General features: G+C 53.5%; 1 non-coding gene across 1 annotated transcript; it reads left to right on the plus strand.

The window, feature by feature from the left end:
* The first annotated feature begins 7,301 nt into the window (after positions 1-7,301).
* LOC144413399 (small subunit ribosomal RNA) lies at positions 7,302-9,110 on the plus strand. Its single transcript, XR_013469433.1, has one exon. It is a non-coding gene; the product is annotated as a small subunit ribosomal RNA (ribosomal RNA).
* The last annotated feature ends 173 nt before the right edge of the window (positions 9,111-9,283 follow it).

Genomic DNA, 9,283 nt, shown 5'->3' on the forward strand with positions numbered 1-9,283 from the left:
CACTTTTCTCGGTGGCTGGCGGGCGGGAGAGTGCTGCGTCGCCGGCATCGGCGTCGAAAGAAGCCGAGCCGAAAAAAGTTAAAGTACAAACGTGCAAGCATACTAACCTAACTCTAGGTAAGGCATGTTAGAGCGAAAGACAGTAAACTCGAATGAGCCAAGAAAGAGCGGAGTGCGGTGCGGGGCCGGTCGGAGCGCACACTTTTCTCGGTGGCTGGCGGGCGGGAGAGTGCTGCGTCGCCGGCATCGGCGTCGAAAGAAGCCGAGCCGAAAAAAGTTAAAGTACAAACGTGCAAGCATACTAACCTAACCCTAGGTAAGGCATGTTAGAGCGAAAGACAGTAAACTCGAATGAGCCAAGAAAGAGCGGAGTGCGGTGCGGGGCCGCTCGGAGCGCACACTTTTCTCGGTGGCTGGCGGGCGAGAGAGTGCTGCGTCGCCGGCATCGGCGTCGAAAGAAGCCGAGCCGAAAAAAGTTAAAGTACAAACGTGCAAGCATACTAACCTAACTCTAGGTAAGGCATGTTAGAGCAAAAGACAGTAAACTCGAATGAGCCAAGAAAGAGCGGAGTGCGGTGCGGGGCCGGTCGGAGCGCACACTTTTCTCGGTGGCTGGCGGGCGGGAGAGTGCTGCGTCGCCGGCATCGGCGTCGAAAGAAGCCGAGCCGAAAAAAGTTAAAGTACAAACGTGCAAGCATACTAACCTAACCCTAGGTAAGGCATGTTAGAACAAAAGACATTAAACTCGAATGAGCCAAGAAAGAGCGACGTGCGGTGCGGGGCCGGTCGGAGCGCACACTTTTCTCGGTGGCTGGCGGGCGGGAGAGTGCTGCGTCGCCGGCATCGGCGTCGAAAGAAGCCGAGCCGAAAAAAGTTAAAGTACAAACGTGCAAGCATACTAACCTAACCCTAGGTAAGGCATGTTAGAGCAAAAGACAGTAAACTCGAATGAGCCAAGAAAGAGCGGCGTGCGGTGCGGGGCCGGTCGGAGCGCACACTTTTCTCGGTGACTGGCGGGCGAGAGAGTGCTGCGTCGCCGGCATCGGCGTCGAAAGAAGCCGAGCCGAAAAAAGTTAAAGTACAAACGTGCAAGCATACTAACCTAACCCTAGGTAAGGCATGTTAGAGCGAAAGACAGTAAACTCGAATGAGCCAAGAAAGAGCGGCGTGCGGTGCGGGGCCGGTCGGAGCGCACACTTTTCTCGGTGGCTGGCGGGCGAGAGAGTGCTGCGTCGCCGGCATCGGCGTCGAAAGAAGCCGAGCCGAAAAAAGTTAAAGTACAAACGTGCAAGCATACTAACCTAACCCTAGGTAAGGCATGTTAGAGAGAAAGACAGTAAATTCAAATGAGCCAAGAAAGAGCGGCGTGCGGTGCGGGGCCGGTCGGAGCGCACACTTTTCTCGGTGGCTGACGGGCGGGAGAGTGCTGCGTCGCCGGCATCGGCGTCGAAAGAAGCCGAGCCGAAAAAAGTTAAAGTACAAACGTGCAAGCATACTAACCTAACCCTAGGTAAGGCATGTTAGAGCGAAAGACAGTAAACTCGAATGAGCCAAGAAAGAGCGGCGTGCGGTGCGGGGCCGGTCGGAGCGCACACTTTTCTCGGTGGCTGACGGGCGGGAGAGTGCTGCGTCGCCGGCATCGGCGTCGAAAGAAGCCGAGCCGAAAAAAGTTAAAGTACAAACGTGCAAGCATACTAACCTAACCCTAGGTAAGGCATGTTAGAGCGAAAGACAGTAAACTCGAATGAGCCAAGAAAGAGCGGCGTGCGGTGCGGGGCCGCTCGGAGCGCACACTTTTCTCGGTGGCTGGCGGGCGAGAGAGTGCTTCGTCGCCGGCATCGGCGTCGAAAGAAGCCGAGCCGAAAAAAGTTAAAGTACAAACGTGCAAGCGTACTAACCTAACCCTAGGTAAGGCATGTTAGAGCGAAAGACAGTAAACTCGAATGAGCCAAGAAAGAGCGGCGTGCGGTGCGGGGCCGGTCGGAGCGCACACTTTTCTCGGTGGCTGGCGGGCGGGAGAGTGCTGCGTCGCCGGCATCGGCGTCGAAAGAAGCCGAGCCGAAAAAAGTTAAAGTACAAACGTGCAAGCATACTAACCTAACCCTAGGTAAGGCATGTTAGAGCGAAAGACAGTAAACTCGAATGAGCCAAGAAAGAGCGGAGTGCGGTGCGGGGCCGGTCGGAGCGCACACTTTTCTCGGTGGCTGGCGGGCGGGAGAGTGCTGCGTCGCCGGCATCGGCGTCGAAAGAAGCCGAGCCAAAAAAAGTTAAAGTACAAACGTGCAAGCATACTAACCTAACCCTAGGTAAGGCATGTTAGAGCGAAAGACAGTAAACTCGAATGAGCCAAGAAAGAGCGGCGTGCGGTGCGGGGCCGGTCGGAGCGCACACTTTTCTCGGTGGCTGACGGGCGGGAGAGTGCTGCGTCGCCGGCATCGGCGTCGAAAGAAGCCGAGCCGAAAAAAGTTAAAGTACAAACGTGCAAGCATACTAACCTAACCCTAGGTAAGGCATGTTAGAGCGAAAGACAGTAAACTCGAATGAGCCAAGAAAGAGCGGCGTGCGGTGCGGGGCCGCTCGGAGCGCACACTTTTCTCGGTGGCTGGCGGGCGAGAGAGTGCTGCGTCGCCGGCATCGGCGTCGAAAGAAGCCGAGCCGAAAAAAGTTAAAGTACAAACGTGCAAGCATACTAACCTAACCCTAGGTAAGGCATGTTAGAGCGAAAGACAGTAAACTCGAATGAGCCAAGAAAGAGCGGCGTGCGGTGCGGGGCCGGTCGGAGCGCACACTTTTCTCGGTGGCTGGCGGGCGGGAGAGTGCTGCGTCGCCGGCATCGGCGTCGAAAGAAGCCGAGCCGAAAAAAGTTAAAGTACAAACGTGCAAGCATACTAACCTAACCCTAGGTAAGGCATGTTAGAGCGAAAGACAGTAAACTCGAATGAGCCAAGAAAGAGCGGAGTGCGGTGCGGGGCCGGTCGGAGCGCACACTTTTCTCGGTGGCTGGCGGGCGGGAGAGTGCTGCGTCGCCGGCATCGGCGTCGAAAGAAGCCGAGCCGAAAAAAGTTAAAGTACAAACGTGCAAGCATACTAACCTAACCCTAGGTAAGGCATGTTAGAGCAAAAGACAGTAAACTCGAATGAGCCAAGAAAGAGCGGCGTGCGGTGCGGGGCCGGTCGGAGCGCACACTTTTCTCGGTGGCTGGCGGGCGGGAGAGTGCTGCGTCGCCGGCATCGGCGTCGAAAGAAGCCGAGCCGAAAAAAGTTAAAGTACAAACGTGCAAGCATACTAACCTAACCCTAGGTAAGGCATGTTAGAGCGAAAGACAGTAAACTCGAATGAGCCAAGAAAGAGCGGCGTGCGTTGCGGGGCCAGTCGGAGCGCACACTTTTCTCGGTGGCTGGCGGGCGAGAGAGTGCTGCGTCGCCGGCATCGGCGTCGAAAGAAGCCGAGCCGAAAAAAGTTAAAGTACAAACGTGCAAGCATACTAACCTAACCCTAGGTAAGGCATGTTAGAGCGAAAGACAGTAAACTCGAATGAGCCAAGAAAGAGCGGCGTGCGGTGCGGGGCCAGTCGGAGCGCACACTTTTCTCGGTGGTTGGCGGGAGGGAGAGTGCTGCGTCGCCGGCATCGGCGTCGAAAGAAGCCGAGCCGAAAAAAGTTCAAGTACAAACGTGCAAGCATACTAACCTAACCCTAGGTAAGGCATGTTAGAGCGAAAGACAGTAAACTCGAATGAGCCAAGAAAGAGCGGCGTGCGGTGCGGGGCCGGTCGGAGCGCAAACTTTTCTCGGTGGCTGGCGGGCGGGAGAGTGCTGCGTCGCCGGCATCGGCGTCGAAAGAAGCCGAGCCGAAAAAAGTTAAAGTACAAACGTGCAAGCATACCAACCTAACCCTAGGTAAGGCATGTTAGAGCGAAAGACAGTAAACTCGAATGAGCCAAGAAAGAGCGGCGTGCGGTGCGGGGCCGGTCGGAGCGCACACTTTTCTCGGTGGCTGGCGGGCGAGAGAGTGCTGCGTCGCCGTCATCGGCGTCGAAAGAAGCCGAGCCGAAAAAAGTTAAAGTACAAACGTGCAAGCATACTAACCTAACCCTAGGTAAGGCATGTTAGAGCGAAAGACAGTAAACTCGAATGAGCCAAGAAAGAGCGGAGTGCGGTGCGGGGCCGGTCGGAGCGCACACTTTTCTCGGTGGCTGGCGGGCGGGAGAGTGCTGCGTCGCCGGCATCGGCGTCGAAAGAAGCCGAGCCGAAAAAAGTTAAAGTATAAACGTGCAAGCATACTAACCTAACCCTAGGTAAGGCATGTTAGAGCAAAAGACAGTAAACTCGAATGAGCCAAGAAAGAGCGGCGTGCGGTGCGGGGCCGGTCGGAGCGCACACTTTTCTCGGTGGCTGGCGGGCGGGAGAGTGCTGCGTCGCCGGCATCGGCGTCGAAAGAAGCCGAGCCGAAAAAAGTTAAAGTACAAACGTGCAAGCATACTAACCTAACCCTAGGTAAGGCATGTTAGAGCGAAAGACAGTAAACTCGAATGAGCCAAGAAAGAGCGGCGTGCGTTGCGGGGCCAGTCGGAGCGCACACTTTTCTCGGTGGCTGGCGGGCGAGAGAGTGCTGCGTCGCCGGCATCGGCGTCGAAAGAAGCCGAGCCGAAAAAAGTTAAAGTACAAACGTGCAAGCATACTAACCTAACCCTAGGTAAGGCATGTTAGAGCGAAAGACAGTAAACTCGAATGAGCCAAGAAAGAGCGGCGTGCGGTGCGGGGCCGGTCGGAGCGCACACTTTTCTCGGTGGCTGGCGGGCGGGAGAGTGCTGCGTCGCCGTCATCGGCGTCGAAAGAAGCCGAGCCGAAAAAAGTTAAAGTACAAACGTGCAAGCATACTAACCTAACCCTAGGTAAGGCATGTTAGAGCAAAAGACAGTAAACTCGAATGAGCCAAGAAAGAGCGGAGTGCGGTGCGGGGCCGGTCGGAGCGCACACTTTTCTCGGTGGCTGGCGGGCGGGAGAGTGCTGCGTCGCCGGCATCGGCGTCGAAAGAAGCCGAGCCGAAAAAAGTTAAAGTACAAACGTGCAAGCATACTAACCTAACCCTAGGTAAGGCATGTTAGAGCAAAATACAGTAAACTCGAATGAGCCAAGAAAGAGCGGCGTGCGGTGCGGGGCCGGTCGGAGCGCACACTTTTCTCGGTGGCTGGCGGGCGGGAGAGTGCTGCGTCGCCGGCATCGGCGTCGAAAGAAGCCGAGCCGAAAAAAGTTAAAGTACAAACGTGCAAGCATACTAACCTAACCCTAGGTAAGGCATGTTAGAGCGAAAGACAGTAAACTCGAATGAGCCAAGAAAGAGCGGCGTGCGTTGCGGGGCCAGTCGGAGCGCACACTTTTCTCGGTGGCTGGCGGGCGAGAGAGTGCTGCGTCGCCGGCATCGGCGTCGAAAGAAGCCGAGCCGAAAAAAGTTAAAGTACAAACGTGCAAGCATACTAACCTAACCCTAGGTAAGGCATGTTAGAGCGAAAGACAGTAAACTCGAATGAGCCAAGAAAGAGCGGCGTGCGGTGCGGGGCCGGTCTGAGCGCACACTTTTCTCGGTGGTTGGCGGGAGGGAGAGTGCTGCGTCGCCGGCATCGGCGTCGAAAGAAGCCGAGCCGAAAAAAGTTCAAGTACAAACGTGCAAGCATACTAACCTAACCCTAGGTAAGGCATGTTAGAGCGAAAGACAGTAAACTCGAATGAGCCAAGAAAGAGCGGCGTGCGGTGCGGGGCCGGTCGGAGCGCAAACTTTTCTCGGTGGCTGGCGGGCGGGAGAGTGCTGCGTCGCCGGCATCGGCGTCGAAAGAAGCAGAGCCGAAAAAAGTTAAAGTACAAACGTGCAAGCATACTAACCTAACCCTAGGTAAGGCATGTTAGAGCGAAAGACAGTAAACTCGAATGAGCCAAGAAAGAGCGGCGTGCGGTGCGGGGCCGGTCGGAGCGCACACTTTTCTCGGTGGCTGGCGGGCGAGAGAGTGCTGCGTCGCCGTCATCGGCGTCGAAAGAAGCCGAGCCGAAAAAAGTTAAAGTACAAACGCGATGCTAATGAGCGAGCCGTTGTCTCGACTAATATGTAGGGGGAGCTCGATCGAGCGTCTGGCTTGAGCGCTTGTCGGCCTAGCAGAACGGTCGCATTGTTAATTTAGGGATGGGACGAGTCCGGCATTACAGAGATTCGACGAATCCGAGTAATAGGTCAAGGACTCGAATCGAATCCTCCGAGTCCGTGACGTCACAATGTAAGAGTGGAAAAACACGTTTTTGACCATACTACAGCATCGCGCGCTAACAAACATACGACGTAGCTCATATTTTTTGCCTAATGGTTCTGCAGATAGCTGTTGAATCAATTTAAAAATATATTTTTCTTTTTTTTTGGCTGCCATAATACAAACGTAAACGTGGGTCAATGTGCCCCTTGGCTGTGAACTGGATTTTCAGCCAACCACTTTGCGTCAATTCTGGGCGGCTATTTAAAAATTCTTACATGTCAAATAAAAAAATAAAAAGCTTTTGACTACAATGCTTTCCCATAATTCCAGATATTTCTAACCTTAAATTTACTATGCCGCGTGTGCAAATGGTAGAGAGATGCCACTTGTCGTTAATACAATGCTTGCAATTTAGTAGTTCATGTAAACGTTCTGAAACGCTCCATGCTTTCCATTGCTCCAAAGGATAGATATTTTGAAAGCGACTGGCGTATCATTGTTATAAGCTATCAATTGTTTTTACCTTGCGTTATATTATCTGGATATCTGTCGTCGTTTTTATTAGGAGTGTTTATAATACACACGAGTGATATTGTTAAATATCTAACCTTGAATTTCAACTAGTTAAGGTAGATAGTAAGATTTATAGGGGGAAAAGTACAAAAATAGGCGTAAATTAGTAAAAACAGAATTGATTATAGACTCGGTAAAAACGACGCGGACTCGAAATCGAATCCGAGTCCGAAAAATGCCTGGATTCGACTCGAATCCGAGTCCGGATCCGTATCCCGGCCCATCCCTAATTGTTATGCCCGGGTTTTAAGCACCGCTGCAGGCGGCCGGCAGAGCTCTTGTTTGTGCGAAACTGAATGGATCGAGCCCGAGAGAGGGTGAGCAAAGAAAAAACGCAAATCGCTCCGCCTGGCACTGCCGGCGAGAGCGTGGACGTCGCGGCCAGCGACTGTCGAAGCTGAGTACGGCCGCAGGCGATCGCCTCGGTCTTAAACGAATGCGACGAGCACGCGCCGGGCAGCCCAGCAAGGGCCGAGCGCAGCTGTCGCAGCTATCTGGTTGATCCTGCCAGTAGTGATATGCTTGTCTCAAAGATTAAGCCATGCAGGTGCAAGTACGAGTTCTCGTAAAGCGAAACTGCGAATGGCTCATTAAATCAGTCTTGGTTTATTTGGTCTCGTAAGCGAAGTGGATAACTGTGGTAATTCTAGAGCTAATACATGCATTAAGAGCCGACTTCGGGAGGCGCGCTTTTATCAGATCAAAACCGACCGGGTTCGTCCTGTGACGTTTGATGACTCTGGATAACCACGCGGATCGTACGGTCTCTGCACCGACGAGGTATCATTAAAGTGTCTGCCCTATCAACTGTCGAAGGTACGCTACGTGCCTACCTTTGTGATAACGGGTAACGGGGAATCAGGGTTCGATTCCCGAGAGGGAACCTGAGAAACGGCTACCACATCCAAGGAAGGCAGCAGGCGCGCAAATTACCCATTCCCGACACGGGGAGGTAGTGACGAAAAATAAAAATACAGGACTCTAACGAGGCCCTGTAATTGGAATGAGTACATCCTAAAACTCTTAACGAGTATCCATTGGAGGGCAAGTCTGGTGCCAGCAGCCGCGGTAATTCCAGCTCCAACAGTGTATGCTAAAGTTGTTGCGGTTGAAAAGCTCGTAGTTGGATTTTGGGCGAGCGCCGCCGGTCCGTCGCAAGGCGTGTCACTGGTTGCGTTCGCCTCACCTTCGGTTCTCCGTCGGTGCTCTTGACTGAGTGTCGGCGGTGGCCGATAAGTTTACTTTGAAAAAATTAAAGTGTTCAAAGCAGGCTGTTCGCCTGCATAGTGTTGCATGGAATAATGGAATTAGACCTCGGTTCTATTTTGTTGGTTTTCGGAGCACGAGGTAATGATTAAGAGGGACAGACGGGGGCGTCCGTACTCTGCCGTTAGAGGTGAAATTCTTGGATCGGCGGAAGACGAACTACTGCGAAAGAATTCGCCAAGAATGTTTTCTTTAATCAAGAGCGAAAGTCAGAGGTTCGAAGACGATCAGATACCGTCCTAGTTCTGACTATAAACGATGCCAACTAGCGATCGGGAGGCGTTACCATGACGACCTTTCCGGCAGCTTCCGGGAAACCAAAGTCTTTTGGTTCCGGGGGAAGTATGGTTGCAAAGCTGAAACTTAAAGGAATTGACGGAAGGGAACCACCAGGAGTGGAGCCTGCGGCTTAATTTGACTCAACACGGGGAAACTCACCCGGCCCGGACACAGGTAGGATTGACAGATTGAGAGCTCTTTCTTGATTCTGTGGGTGATGGTGCATGGCTGTTCTTAGTTGGTGGAGCGATTTGTCTGGTTAATTCCGATAACGAACGAGACTCTGGCATGCTAAATAGTTACGCGACCTTCTCGGTCGGCGTCTAACTTCTTAGAGGGACTAGTGGCGTTTAGCCACACGAGATTGAGCAATAACAGGTCTGTGATGCCCTTAGATGTCCGGGGCCGCACGCGCGCTACACTGAGTGAAGCAGAGAGTGTCTAACCTAGGCCGAAAGGTCCGGGTAACCCGTTGAACCTCATCGTGATTGGGATAGGGACTTGCAATTGTTTCCCTTGAACGAGGAATTCCCAGTAAGCGCAAGTCATCAACTTGCGTTGATTACGTCCCTGCCCTTTGTACACACCGCCCGTCGCTACTACCGATTGAATGGTTTAGTGACATCCTTGGATCGGCCCCGTCGCGGCTGGCAACGGCCGCGTCGGCGTGTCGAGAAGACGATCAAACTTGATCATTTAGAGGAAGTAAAAGTCGTAACAAGGTTTCCGTAGGTGAACCTGCGGAAGGATCATTACCGAAGGTGGTGGTAGGCCCCGGCCGACCGCGCACTTAATTGTCTTTGGGTGCCGCCGAGAGGGGGGCCGTCAATCGGGGTTCCGCCCCGTGCGACACGCGTAACACGTTGGCATAGCAAGGCAGCCGAGTGCGATGGTGGCTTCTGGGCACCGCGCTCGATGTGCCGCCGGC

This window comes from Styela clava, chromosome 15 (genome assembly GCF_964204865.1).
Source record: "Styela clava chromosome 15, kaStyClav1.hap1.2, whole genome shotgun sequence".
In the NCBI taxonomy this organism is placed as follows: domain Eukaryota; kingdom Metazoa; phylum Chordata; class Ascidiacea; order Stolidobranchia; family Styelidae; genus Styela; species Styela clava.